The following is a 13,887-nucleotide window of genomic DNA, read 5'->3' as shown; positions in this document are numbered from 1 at the left end:
CTTGCCAGATTATGCCCTTAAAAAATATTTCCTTTAATGCAATTTTAGTTGGTTTAAAGAGAATTTAATTTAGATGAATATATTCAGACCATAATATTTCTCCTGATATTCCATGATTTTTCTACTACACCAGACTGCAGAGTTTTTAAGTTTAAAAATTCAGATTTCACATGCTTTATTGCTTGATCCTATTATTTTTAGGTAAAATTGAATCAGATGGGAGGAACTGAAGCTCTTCTGTCATAGACCTACTTTGGCTGGTCAGAGACTTCTCATGGGTCTCCTTGGTTTTCTTTTATTTATGTCTTTCTAGTGAAGAGTAAGCAGTGACTAATATCTCATCACAGAGAGCCCTAGATGGGTCATTTGTCGGCCAGGTTTTTCCCAGGTAGAGCGCAGTCAGAGTCACAGAAGCAGTTTGAGCTCTCAGGTGCTTACCAGCTGGAAAGGTGCTTGGTCCCCTTGGTTTCTTTTGCCAACTTCACAAGGCTGCTGGTGTGGAACAGGTATGGGAGTGTGTGTAAGTAGATGTCAATGTCCACACGTTTCTAAGGCAGTCATGACAGAGACAAGCTGGCCTTTCATTTTATGAGTGCCAGTGAATTGTCCAACTCCCCTTATGGTGGTCCTGGGATGTGTCCCTCATGATTTCATTCAGTCAGAAGAAAATACAACCAGATTTAATTTGATTTAATGTAATTCTATTTCCCAAGTCTCTCATGTAAAATTACAGTTTGAGTTCAAAGCACTACCTGAGAAATTATTTGATTAAATCTAAAAAAATATTTAAGGAGACTTCTGGAACTAAATTCTAAGGCAGCTGAAATAAATTGCACATTCAATTCTGGGGTAGTTGGGAGTATTTAACAGATGAGAGATTTCCTCTCTTCCTTTCCAAGTCCTCTCACCCTTCTCCAGTACACATGGCAACAAAATGTTCTAACTTTGCCTCAGGGAAGGGAGGGGTGGCAGAGAAGGGAGAGCTAAAGGACATCTTTTCTTCCTGGTTCTGAGGGCACTCTTCGCCTAAGACTTCATTGTCCCAAGTCTAGGGGAATTTTCAGACAAGTATGATGTCCTGAAGTGAGAAGGCTGTGACTCCTTTCCCTGGAGATGTTCCAGAAAGTTCCAAGCTCTGATATTCCCCAGTGGCCAGAAAAGGCAGAACAGTTTTATTTTTATTCCTTCCCTCTGACTAGCCCCTGGCAGAAGCACTAATCAGATAGCATTAAATGTCTGAAGCCATCAAAAGAGACCAGAAAGAGGGGACTAGGATAATCCAGAATAGGGCAAATCAATTCTTAAAACAGTAGAAGAGTTGATTGTCATTACATTGCAATGACCAGTTACCCGCCCTGTCAATGCCCTCTCTTAGCTTCTTTGTTCAGCTCTGGTAGAATTTCTTTTTAAATTCACAAGTAAGAAGTATATCTGAAATAAATCCATAGGCCCTCATCTTCTACCTATAAGCTTACGAAAGTGACTTTTGATAAGGTCAGGTGACACAAGCTAATGTTCTTCTGCACACCAAGACTGCTGAGCCTGGTGGTGAGTCCTAAGCCCCATACTTTCTCAAGATACGTTTTAGGAGCTGCATGACCAGGGGAAGAAAAAAGTACAGCAGGGCATGCTCAAAAGCTGATCTCTAAATAGAATTCATGGCACATTACTAAGGTGCCATGAAAGTCCCACCGTCAGGCTCTTTTCTGTTGAGTTTGTGTTTTTTACCAGGATGGTTACCTTGGCAATGACCCCATCATGGCATCAAAGCACTGCCATGGAACTCTTCCTGAGCTCGTCCTAAAAGCAGTTGGAAGGTGACGGCAGCAAAGGGCTCAAGAAAAAAATTATGCCATGGAGCTTCAAGGAAAGAAAATGTAATGGCTGTATTTACAAAAAAAAAAATTTTTTTTTTTCCTAATGGATTCTGACTTGAAAGGAAATATTTTATATAAGTGCAAGCAGGATACGGAAGGAAGAAAAAGAACCAGCCTTTGAAGAGCTTCTTGAATTGAATCTATTTCCAGCATATTATTTCACAAAACTTTCTATACTGTTTAGTGTATGCAAATATTAACTCATTTCATCCTCATGATAACTCTATGAAGTGGGTAATACTTTTATGTCTAATTTATCGATGAGAAACCTGAGGCACGTAGCTTGCCTAATGTCACACAGCTTACAAGTGGTTAAAATGGGATTGGAACCCATGTAGTCAGGCTTTGTGTTCCGTGCTATTAACAACTATGCTATCCTGCTGTAGAAGACACCATACGTAATCTGGGAGAAGGTAAATAATGACAATAATAATCACCATCATCATCATAATCATTGGAAAAGGAGCTACCCTCACTTGAGCACTGACCATGTGCTAGGCACAGAAATCCTATGAGAAAAATCCCGTCCCATTTTCAGTTGAACAAACTGAAGCTTAGAGAGGTAAGTAGCTTGTTTGAGGTCACAGGGATACACAGTCTGAGTGCTGGATCTGGAGCCCATGGTGGGGCAATGGAGAGAGACAGATGGTGGTGAGTACGACTGATGCTGTTTATCCACATAATTTTCCCAGCACTGGTCTGGATGAGGGACACAGATGATGAAAAGGAGAGGGTCTTGCCTCCATGACAGTTAGCTTTAATCTGGACACCCTTAGATTAGTCCTAAAAATAGCCCTGAATGTGACCAAGGAAGAGTTTTTTTTTTCTTCCATGATTTACTTATCTCTCTAAAACACATGACTTTAATCTGTTAAAAGAAGCTGGGCTCAGGCAGGACAAGTGACCCATGTGGCAGAGGCAGGAGGATTAGCTCTTTGATTCGCATTTGTTTATCAAGGTCTAAAATTCTTTTCCAGACTTCATTTACATTCTAATCTCTGCAAGTGATTTAAAGGTGTCCTCTAGCATTTTTATTCTCCAATTCATGAGTCTAACTTTAAGGAAGAAAAATAAAATACAGCAGGAAACCTGTGATGCCAACGTGAGGACCAGAGAAATGCTAAACAGAAGATGTGACATTATTTTGTGGGTTAGGCAAAAATAAATAAATTAAATAAATAAATAAATAAATAAATAAATAAATAAATAAATAACATACAGGTTAGCTTAAAAAAAAATAAAAATAGCCAAACACATGCAAATAACATCTTTCACAGCCCACAGGCACAGAGAAATTTCTACAAATTCAGTCTTGGAAGACAGATGGCCTATAAATCCACACAAAGTCATTGCACAGGGGAGATGGGCAAACTGGACAATATGTCTGCCAGCTAGCATGGCCACCAGCCTCATTCTGTGGAGCCAAATGCCAATTAGGCAGGATCTGGCCCTCAAATGCTCAGATGTCACTCGGATTAGGTGGTTAAGAATCCATTCTTCATAATTCAATCCCCACTCTTCATGTCATGATACCAGAGCATGTTGGAATGCGACTGGTCCAATGGCTTAACACCTCCCAAATCACTTCCAAGCACAGCACAGAAAAGCTATTCCCTTGGTTCATGTTGCTGTAACCCTTGCATGACTTCTGCTAGGCCAGCTCAGAGAAAGTAAGTGCAGATGGCTTGACTATCCCATGGCTCACCGAAATCTGTTTGTCTGCTTCCAGAAGTCATCTATGAAATGTCCCTTTTCCAAGAAACTTTGCTTGGGTACAAACTTTCCTATGACACTTGCCAACTAACTGCTTTTGTAGAGTATATGAACTTGGCTGGTTTCTTTATCTGTTTATTTTTCAACCCTGGAGTCCATGTTACAGATTCTTATTCCATCTCCATTGCAAATCTGTTCTATTGCCTTAAGTATATAAAATTCAGGTCCACAATATTGTGTGATAATGTCCATGGAATGACCACATGCTCGTCTCAAAAGCCTCTGCAGATGAACCTCTCACCCAGCTGTCATGGCTTTCTGTGTCCCTGAAATTTCTCTTGCACTCAGTTGAACTTCTTGATATGGCTTGTGTGAAAGTTCTTAATGATAACACCTAACTTTGAGTTAACACTTTCCCTTTATCAAAGTGTTCTCACATCTGTGAGTTTATTTACTCCTCACTGTTCTGTTTGGTAAGTAAGACAAAGTTTTAGTATTTAACATGACAGATAAACAAACAAGCTCTGTCCCAATTAGATTAATCTACAGTCCTTTAAAATGGATGTGGCAAGGTAAGGACAGAATCCATATTAGAATCTTAATCTCTTTGTTTGTTTTTGTTTGTTTGTTTGTTTTACAGAACTGTATTGTATTTATTGAAAAAAAAATCCCTGAACAAGTGGACCCACACAGTTCAAACCTGTGTCTTTCAAGGGTCAACTGTATGTATCTTCTTTACCCTAGAACCTTGAGCTCTTAAACACAGGCTTGGAGTCTTTACATCAGAGTTATGTAGGTACTGATATATTGTTAAGGATTAGAGGTTCTCAGAGGGATGGGAACAGTTTGTTGCATTTATTAGTGCATTGTCATATTGCTCTAACAGAGGAGACCCTTTACAATGGTTCTTGACCATAAGGCAAAGGAGGCAAAATGTTCTAGATTCTTAACCAGAATGTTATGTTCCATGGTCAGACTCAACGTTGGCTTTCTAAGTGCCAGGACCAAACCTTACTTTCATTTATATCTCTTCCAGTGTCTAGCATAAAGGCAGACCCAGAATATGTGCTCACTAATGGTTTCTGATGAGCTCCTTGGAGGATATTATCTCTTAGTGCTTTAAATGTCTCAGCAGTCCTGAAATACAGCTCAAATGTCACTTTCCTCTTCGAAAGTCTTCCCTTCTTAAAGCAATTCCCAACACTCCCTAGAACCTTAATAAATAAGGTTCCCTTCCCTCCAAGATTCCCTAGCACACAAAGGACACTTAACAGATACTGGGTAAATGAATTATTGTTTGTATTGTATTATTGTATTATAGTTATTTGTATATATCATTTCCCCTCCAAGTTATAGTCTCCTTAAGGGAGACTTTATCTTGATTTTGTTCCATTTCTTTGTAGTTCTTAAGCCAGGTGGGCAATATATATTTGTTAGATTAAAATGTCCATGCAATTAAGTGAACTATGTGTCAGAATAAAGAAGAGTTCAGTGAGGATCAGGTACCTTGGAGGAGTTCTCTTTTGAGATGTGGAGGGGGCTGGAAGTGCCTGAGGATTAATGCTTCCTAAAAGCATCTGCAGTGACTATGGTTGGGAAACTTCTAGAATTCACCCCCGGACTGAGTTCCAGTTATGCACATGGATAACTCACTTGTTTCACAACCTTATTAGCTGCCTTCCCTTCCTTATTCTCACTTTCTATTGGATCATCTCTCAATCTCTTTGCACTTGAATTCTCCCAGAGTTGGCTCCTGGGAGAACCCAAGCAAAGACAAATAGAGACATTAGTAAGAAGCATCTTTTTTATTTTCTACGTGTAAGGTAGAGTGTTAGGTGAGAAGGTTGATTTTGTCCATCATCCTCAGTTAAGGCTTCATCTTAAAATAATGTTCTCTCTACTCTGTTTTGCTTTCACACTGGAGTCCTGGAGACCAGGGTGATTCAGAGCTAAGACAGAGTTCCTAGAATCTCTATAATGAATTAATGAAATTATTGGCCATTCTCAGCTTCCTGACATTATTTCACCTGTGGCTGTGGCACATTACTCAGCTGGTAAGTGTTAGGGTAAATGGTCCACATCTCACCTCATCTGGGTTCCTTGTAGACACGGTTTGTTTTCCCTGGAGTTGGTTCACTCTGCATTTGATCTCTCTCTCCCACTGATTTGGTGCAAGATCAACTATTAACCATAGTAGACTATGGGTATTGCAGATGTTGGGGGCTAAATGTGTGTGACATTGGGGCCTTTCTCCAGGACAGTGTACCTGCCAGGCTGTTCCTTTTTTTTTTATTTTTTTAAAGATTTTCTTTATTTGACAGAGAGAGAAACAGCGAGAGAGGGAACACAAGCAGAGGGAGTGGGAGAAGGAGAAGCAGGCTTCCCGCTGAGCAGGGAGCCCGATGCGGGGCTCAATCCCAGGATCCTGGGATCATGACCTGAGCTGAAGGCAGACGCTAAACGACTGAGCCACCCAGGCGCCCCCAGGCTGTTCCTTTTAACTGAGACACTGAGAAAGGGAAATGTGTCATAGTCAACAACTGGTGATGTCATGTTCTGATGGGAGGTTACATCTGGGGAAAGTAGCCATTATTTGCTTTGTCCCGACAGTTCTCAGATGAAATGGCAAAGCACCTGGGGAAGGAACAGTCAGCTGAGGGAAAGAGGTTTTAACAAAACTCAGCAGTCTGGGGTGGATTCAGCTATGAAGCTCACTTCTCCACACCTTGGAACTGGCATTTGACTTACTCTTTTACTATTTATATTTTTCCTGACTGGTTGTTTTCTGAACAAAGGCCACTTCAGTTGTGAATGGACATGGCTGTGACTTTCTGGCTAGAGCTGTGCTTCTCGGCAGATACGGGTCACTGAAAGAAAGTCTGGAGGAGGAAAAAAAACCCAGGCCTCCTGGGCCAGACATATGCCTCTCCTCAAGCCTCTGCCTCCTGGGAAAAAGGAAATGCAATCAAGGAAGGGAAAAGGGAAGCAAGTTACCAAGTCAACTAATGAACAATGGACTCATAATGGCTATCTTGAAACAAGTTTTTTTTTTCCCCATTTTAGCCACTCTGAAATACAGAGAAGTCTATGAACATATGAAACACATAGTCAAGAGGAGCTTGGAATATACTCACAGATGATAATGTCATTCTTCTATGACCTTCCACAGAGGCTGGAAAGTCAATAGGTGGAGTTTAAATGGGATCTTAATCAATAAATACTAGAGTGGTTTTTCAGCCACTTTCCCAGTGTAGTAACTTAATTAAGGCATGAAAAGAACTGGCTACGTCATCCAGTTTGCATCTGCCTTTGTCTTTTGGGAAGAAAATCTATTTCATTTGAGTTGCCTCTGTACATTCATTTCAATTCTTTTATCTTCTTGTACTGCTACACATTCTCTATAAGAATATGTAAATGGATGCCATCTTAATTGTGAAGCAGATCTTTAAACCAGTCAATATGTCCTCCAGATGCGTGTTTTTTAAACTGAGCATCCTGAATCTCCTGGGGTTTTGCCATAAGTGCCTGCCGAGAATGAGGTGGAGAGGGAGTCAGCTACATGCCAGGGCCCCCCTCTCTTCAACCAAAAGCGTGCTTTAAAAGGTTTTTCCTACACATTGGCCTTTCCAATGAGACTTTCTTAGAAGAAACAAACACAAATAAAATAGGTGATATCAAGGACAGGTTTGAAAAATGACTTTTGTGAATGCCAACTTCTAAAGAATTGATTTGTATCTCTTTTCTCAGTAAGTCCAGATGGAGGGCCCCAAGTGGCGGTCTGGAGCACAGAAAATATGGTCCCAGTCTTGATGTTGTCACTTCCTTAGCTGCCTCTTCTGAGAGTTTGGGCTAAATGGCTAGGTCCCTTGTAGACAGGAGAGCCCATGATTTGAGGCCACTGGCCAGGCTTTTGTGAATAGTAACAACAAAGACATTTATGTGATATTTCAGAAAGGATGAGCCATGGGAGTGCCTCTTTCCATGTTTTTTCTCTCAATGCTCACTTCTGATTCTGTTAGGGCCACTTATGAAAAGTGCTAATCTTAGTTTGCGTTCTTTTAAAAGTAGGCTTTGAGACAAGGATTTGAGTGCCAGTAACTTGTTTGGGAGGCAACCCTGGGAAATAACAGTAGAGAAATACAGAAATGAGAAGGGAAGGAAAGGTGGCCTAGTAAAGGGAACATTATCAAGCAAGTTACAGTTGTGGGCAACTCTAGGGAAAGTCCTAGATTGTAGTGGAGCTGTTGACTGTGTTGGAACAATGAGTGCCAAGGGACATGGGAAGAGCCCCTAGGTCTGCTAGTATTGGTATCATCCCATTTTACAGATGAGGAACCTGAAGCTCAGGGAAGTCATTTGCCTGAGGTTAACTGGCTTAACCATTAACACTTTTCCTCTTCCTTTAATTATAGCATGTTTGATTTCTCAAGGAAAAACAGCAGACATTAATAAAAATAATCATGTTTTTTTATAACTTCTACCTCCTAACCAGAAATGGTGCTGGGAAATTAATGATTTTTTAAAAAATCTACAGGGAAATTAAATGACGAAGTAAGTAGTAAAATTCCAGTGTAAATCTTCACATTTTTAGCTATAACTCCATTTTAATAAAAATATTTATAAAAGAATTGAGTCAGAAACGAACATTTGTGCACACATAGGACTGGCCATATTTTTTCAGTCTTCATCATCAAATGATTCTAATTTCCTACTAATTGCAATAAGTTAAATAAGCCTCTCAGCCAAGAGACAGCAACATTCAGGAATGCCTTGGCCCAGTGCCGTGAATCACGCTTCCAGATCCATAAATGATTTGAAATAATTTGGCATAAATACAAATGACCACTTTTCAACAGTGCAAGTCAACAAAGGTTTTGCAGGCAGCAATAAATACATGCAACCTTCCTATCATGAGCAACTTACTTAATTCTCCCAGCAACTCTCTCAGGGAATTTTTTTCAAAAAATGAGAAAATGAAGGGGTGGAACAGGTCAAAGAAGTTAAATGGCTTCCTAAGGTGAAGTAAACAGTGGGGATGAATTGTTGATTTCTGACCCAGGTTTAGTGGGACCAGCTGTTTTTATCTGCCTGGGGAGGCCATTGTTGCTCCTTTTGGGAAGCACATCTGGACTGAATTTCAGGGGACCACCTCCCTGCCACTGTCAGTCTAAACCACGTGGTTTAGGTAGTGGTCTCCTCACTGGCTCTAGGGAGAGTCATGTGACCTAAGTCTGTCCACTTATTACTTCTATTCTCCAGGCCACAATGATCTTCTTTCAGCAGTGGCCTTGTGTGACTTAAGCCAGGCTTGGGTCTCTGGTATTTTTGATGGAAACATGAGCAAAAATAATGTCAATATTGGAGCTGCTGGTGGCTTTCTTGTTACGTTAGGAGAGTCTGTCCAAGCCAGTATATTATACCCGGTACAGAGAAAATGATTGGAGATGAAGAAAGACAATTTTTGATGACATCATTTGAGCCCCTGGATATAGTCAGGCCTGAAATCATTAATACCTTGCAGTGTAAACCCTGACAGTGTTGTTGTTTTTAAATTTTATTTTTTGTTGTGCAAGTGCCTGACTTAAGCTCTGATTGCTGAGCATCCATTCCAAAAAGGCAGCCACTTCAGAGACAACTATCTTGAATAAACCCATTGCCAGCCACATGGCTAGATAGGAGCCAGGCCTCCTCCCCACACTGAGACTCCTTTGATTTAGAAAGTTTGGTTTACTTCAATAACTGGCCATTTGGGCCACTGGTCTTCTCTCTTCCTGCTCTTATGTTTTTATGTTTCACCAATAAAGAGTGATTCCATGAAACCCTAAACACGCACCCTCAAAACCCTATAAAAACAGAACCCAGGGACGCCTGGGTGGCTCAGTCGGTTAAGCGTCTGCCTTCAGCTCAGGTCATGATCCCAGGGTCCTGGGATTGAGTCCCGCATCGGGCTCCTTGTTCCGCGGGGAGCCTGCTTCTCCCTCTGCCTCTGCCTCTCTCTCTCTATCTCTCATGAATAAATAAATAAAATCTTTTAAAAAAAAACAGAACCCAGGCTTGTGAGCGTGTTCCCTTTCTCTCTCTACAAGTGACCTCGCTGTGTGACCCCAGGTGCGCTGAGTAGGTTCCAGGTCTTATAAGTAATAAACATCTATTTTTTTCCAAGTTACATGGTGGTTGATGAAGGGCATCTTGCAATCATAATAAGAACCACAAGGGTCGGTCTAACAACTTTGGTTATTGATAAGCTGAGACCAACACAAAACACTCCCTGACTTTTTGCTCATATGCACCAATACATTTCTTTCTGTGCTTCAGTTTGAGTTAAGTTCTGTCCTGTTTCTCCTGAAGGAGTATCACCTAATAGTACAGTTGGCAAGACTCTCAAGTCCATGCTGTCTCTACCACACTCTGTGTCTTGCCATTGACAGTAATGGTATAATATAGTTCAATTGTATAAGTATTTAAAATATATATCTTGAAAAAGCAATAGGCTTTTCTACTGATGTAATGATTAGCGTAGGTCTATTTGAAGCAAAAATGCTTGCTATACCTCAACTTCTATTTGCTTTGCTTAAAACCAAAACAATTTGCTATTGTATTTTGAGTTCAACTATTTATTAATTCATTGAGTACTGATCAAATACTAAAAGAGATGATACAGTTTCATCTTGGTGATTTAATTGCAACAAAGTGGGGAAGCTTTTGTACAACACACCTTTTAAAAATTTAAGAGGAAGAACTGATGAAAAAAAAAGGAACATAGCTTGAAACATCTGCTAATATCATAATCTGCTATATTAATTCAATTGCTTAACAAATCCTCATGAACACCTGCTCTTCACAGAAAAATAAAAATGTGATCAGACTCAAATGTCTTCTCTGGGTTTGGTTTTTTAAGAATGAATTTTGGCCTTCTTTTTCAGACAGAAGAGTTCAATCTAATCTGTAGTCTGTTAACTAAGGCATCAATTTGTTCTTTTTCATGCTAATTTTACTCATTGCCTTCCTTCTCAAAGGTGTAAGTGATTAAAAAAACCAAACAAACTCTGTTTGGGAGACATTAGTCTTCAAATTGACATTCAGGACCCTTTGGTTTGGAAGAGGCCGGGGTCATTGTGTATTCCTGTTTTAAACATGGTTTAGCATTATGCATTTTTTTCCAGTGCAAACAACATGATGGACCAAAGCATTTTGCAATGTGTGATTTTTCAATCATAAAAATAAATCAAACTCCATTGAGAATAGTATTTCTGCAACAAGATTTAAACTTTTTCTTTATGGAGCCCAAACGTGCACATTTGGCCCTTACACTGCACAGAAACCCTGTGATTATTTATAACCGATACATACAGCTTCAGAAACAGAAATTCCAGCATGGAAATGTGGCCAACCTGCCGATGACAGCAGGCCCACAAAGCATCAAAGTCTATCATCCCTTCTGGATTTTCATTTCACACATCTATGTTTAGTTGACTAACCTATGGTCAGTTTAAGCATTTAGGCGTTTGGCCATATTGAAAATTTTTCATTTAATTTTAGATTACCTCCTATGTAAAAATTATGTAAAGTGCATATGAAAACTAAACATTAGCATATGGCAACTTTGTGTAAAGTTTGTTTAACACCTACTTTAAAAAATAAGTTTCTTGATATCAGAGGATTTAGTTATATTATTATATATGTACATTATGGATGTATCTTATTCTTAGCATTTTATAACAGAGGCAATATGGAAGTGTCTTTTTCAGATAACTGAAATTGAATTCGTGGGTCAATATAACCCAATGCTTGTGCACACTTGAGGAACTAGTCAAAATGAAAGTAGCAGAAAAAATTATGTAATATACTGATTTCTATCTTATTTATTCTAAGTATATTTATTAATATAAGAATATTACACTGTAATATACTTATTATATCCTACTAATAGCCTACTTATTTCATTTTGTGTTTATTAATCAAAATGTATTAACTAGTTGGCTGAAAGTTAAAAATTGCTTTCTCAAAGAGCACCTTGGTATGAGACTTCAGGTAAGTGATTTGACCTCAAAATTTTGGTTTGCTTCTTTACAAAATGATAATGTACATTTTGAAAGTCACATAATAATGAAAGCTAATTTCCTTGCAAATCCATACCAGTTGTCATATTGAAATTAAAGAATACTTTCTTAAATTGTACTTTGTTTGAATTTACTTGTAGTTATAATTAGAGAAGATACAAAAGAGAGTTTTTGAAAAAATCCTAAAGTCAAACATCAAATGTGAACAGCAAAACCAAATTCAAAAACTGATTTTCATCTTTGGATAAAAAAATTATTAAAACTCATAATTACTAGCGAATTGAGGTTTAACCCAGCAATTTCTTAGTCCTACAAAGAAAGATTTCAAAATCGTTATCCTTTTGACAATGAAATAACAGTCAACACAATAAAACACTTTTCTTTAGTATCTTTGCTCACATAAACAGACCCAAAGCAGCAAACAAAATGACTCTCAAGTTCATTTTCTTTCAAGAGTTTTTGGGTTAAGAAATGAAATCTGTGATTTAAAAAAAATCACATCAGGGCCAACATGGAGGCTTATCATCAATATCATATTAAGTTGTAGAAAAATAAATGAAATTGGTATTTTATTTTATTTATTTAATTTTTTAAAATATTCTATTTATTTATTTGAGAGAGAGAGAGAGAGAGAGCAAGAGAGAGAGCACAAGTCAAAGGGAAAGGCAGAGGGAGAAGCAGACTCCCCACTGAGCAGGGAGCCTGATGCGGGACTTGACCCCAGGACTCTGGGATCATGACCTGAACCGAAGGCAGACGCTAAACTGACTGAGCCACCCAAGTGCCCCTGAAATTGGTATTCTAAACGTACCTGAAATTTGTGTGCCTGCTGTGATTATGAAATTCATACCTAGTATATCTATAAGATGGCATTAAATAAATTTGCAAATGCTAAGAGATATCATCTTAATTTCCATTAGAATCAAAATGGGTTCTGCCAGGGTTATAGAGTGTTACAATAATGTGTCACAAATTTCTCTCTTTGTATCCTCTACTGCCTTCAGGTGGTCAGAGTATGATGGATGGAGGTGTCATATTCCGGCTTAGGCATGGACAGTCCACAGTGTGGCGTGAAAAGTGGAGGGAGGGGCAAAGTTTAGGCTCTGAAGTGCCTCACTGGTTTCACAAAAGCTATTTGTTTCCTTTGTGTCATGGACTGTTTTTAGAGGTCTTGTTGGATTTGTTATAACACTGTGTTAGTTATTTGTGGTGAAGTTCAGATTTCAAGTTGCCCCAGTAAAATCTGCAAGGAGTTACTCCCTGCATAACCCTAAGGAGAAATACCATCTCCGTGGCGCTGGGGACGGAAGGGTGTCAGGGGGGTGGGCCTGACAATGCCAACACACACCATTGGGTCGTCCATTTCCTTTGACTGACCTCATCTCCACGGCAGCAATAAGGATGATGATGACAACAAAGGCAAGGCCCTTGACCATGAAAATGAATAAAATCCAAAAAATATCATCTGTAAATTTCCAACTAAAAACATGTATGATAAAGTTAATGGTAATATTTTACTTTTATGCTTAAGAGATTCATTTTTTTTTTTCATTTAGATGACTGGTTCCAGAATAAATACAATGGGTTAAAAGATGTGTTAATCTACTTTTATGATAACCATACTTATAAATGACGATGAGCTTGCTAGAGCTATTTCTGTTACTTATGACCTGCCTGCATATTAACACACAATTTATTTTTTCTTAATGATTGGTTAGTTGCACTTTATTTTCCTCCCTGTGCAATATCTAGGCAATTTATAATAACATCAGTGATAAGACACCAGTTTTCTCAATGAAGATATTTCACTCCAGGTGAGACATGGTCTTTAGTAAAGAGGAAGCTGAAGAGCCAATTCAGGGATGTGATGCCACGTATGATTGAAAACTTCTAGCAAGTAAATCATCATGATCTTATTTTGGCAATTCATTTCTCCAGAATCAAAAACGTAAATTTCCTAATAACTTCCAGGCAACTGAGAGCTGTCTTTCTGATATTAGTTTTTAGACTAATAATATTTTCTAGAAACACTGATTTTTTTTTTTACATATAAAAGGCCAAATTTTATATTTTCCCAAATGGAAAAATTCATCAATAGTGTAAACTAGAATAAAATAAGGATCTAATGGATTAAATATTCTCTTTGGTTTTAGAGATTTAGAAAAAGCTGTGGGTCATTTTACAGAACTTCTAGAAACAGAGACAAAAAGGCAAACTTTACATCTTCCTTTTTTTTT

The 13,887-nt window shown here is 38.7% G+C and overlaps 1 protein-coding gene across 1 annotated transcript in view; it reads right to left on the bottom strand.

The window, feature by feature from the left end:
* PLCB1 (phospholipase C beta 1) overlaps positions 1–13,887 on the bottom strand; it is a 567,798-nt gene that overhangs the window by 126,007 nt on the left and 427,904 nt on the right. The window lies entirely within an intron of this gene.

This window comes from Leptonychotes weddellii, chromosome 10 (assembly GCF_054177405.1).
Source record: "Leptonychotes weddellii isolate Sample4059 chromosome 10, ASM5417740v2, whole genome shotgun sequence".
Classification (NCBI taxonomy): domain Eukaryota; kingdom Metazoa; phylum Chordata; class Mammalia; order Carnivora; family Phocidae; genus Leptonychotes; species Leptonychotes weddellii.
Note: the sequence above shows the minus strand (reverse complement) of the source record. Positions and strands in the feature narration are given on the sequence as shown.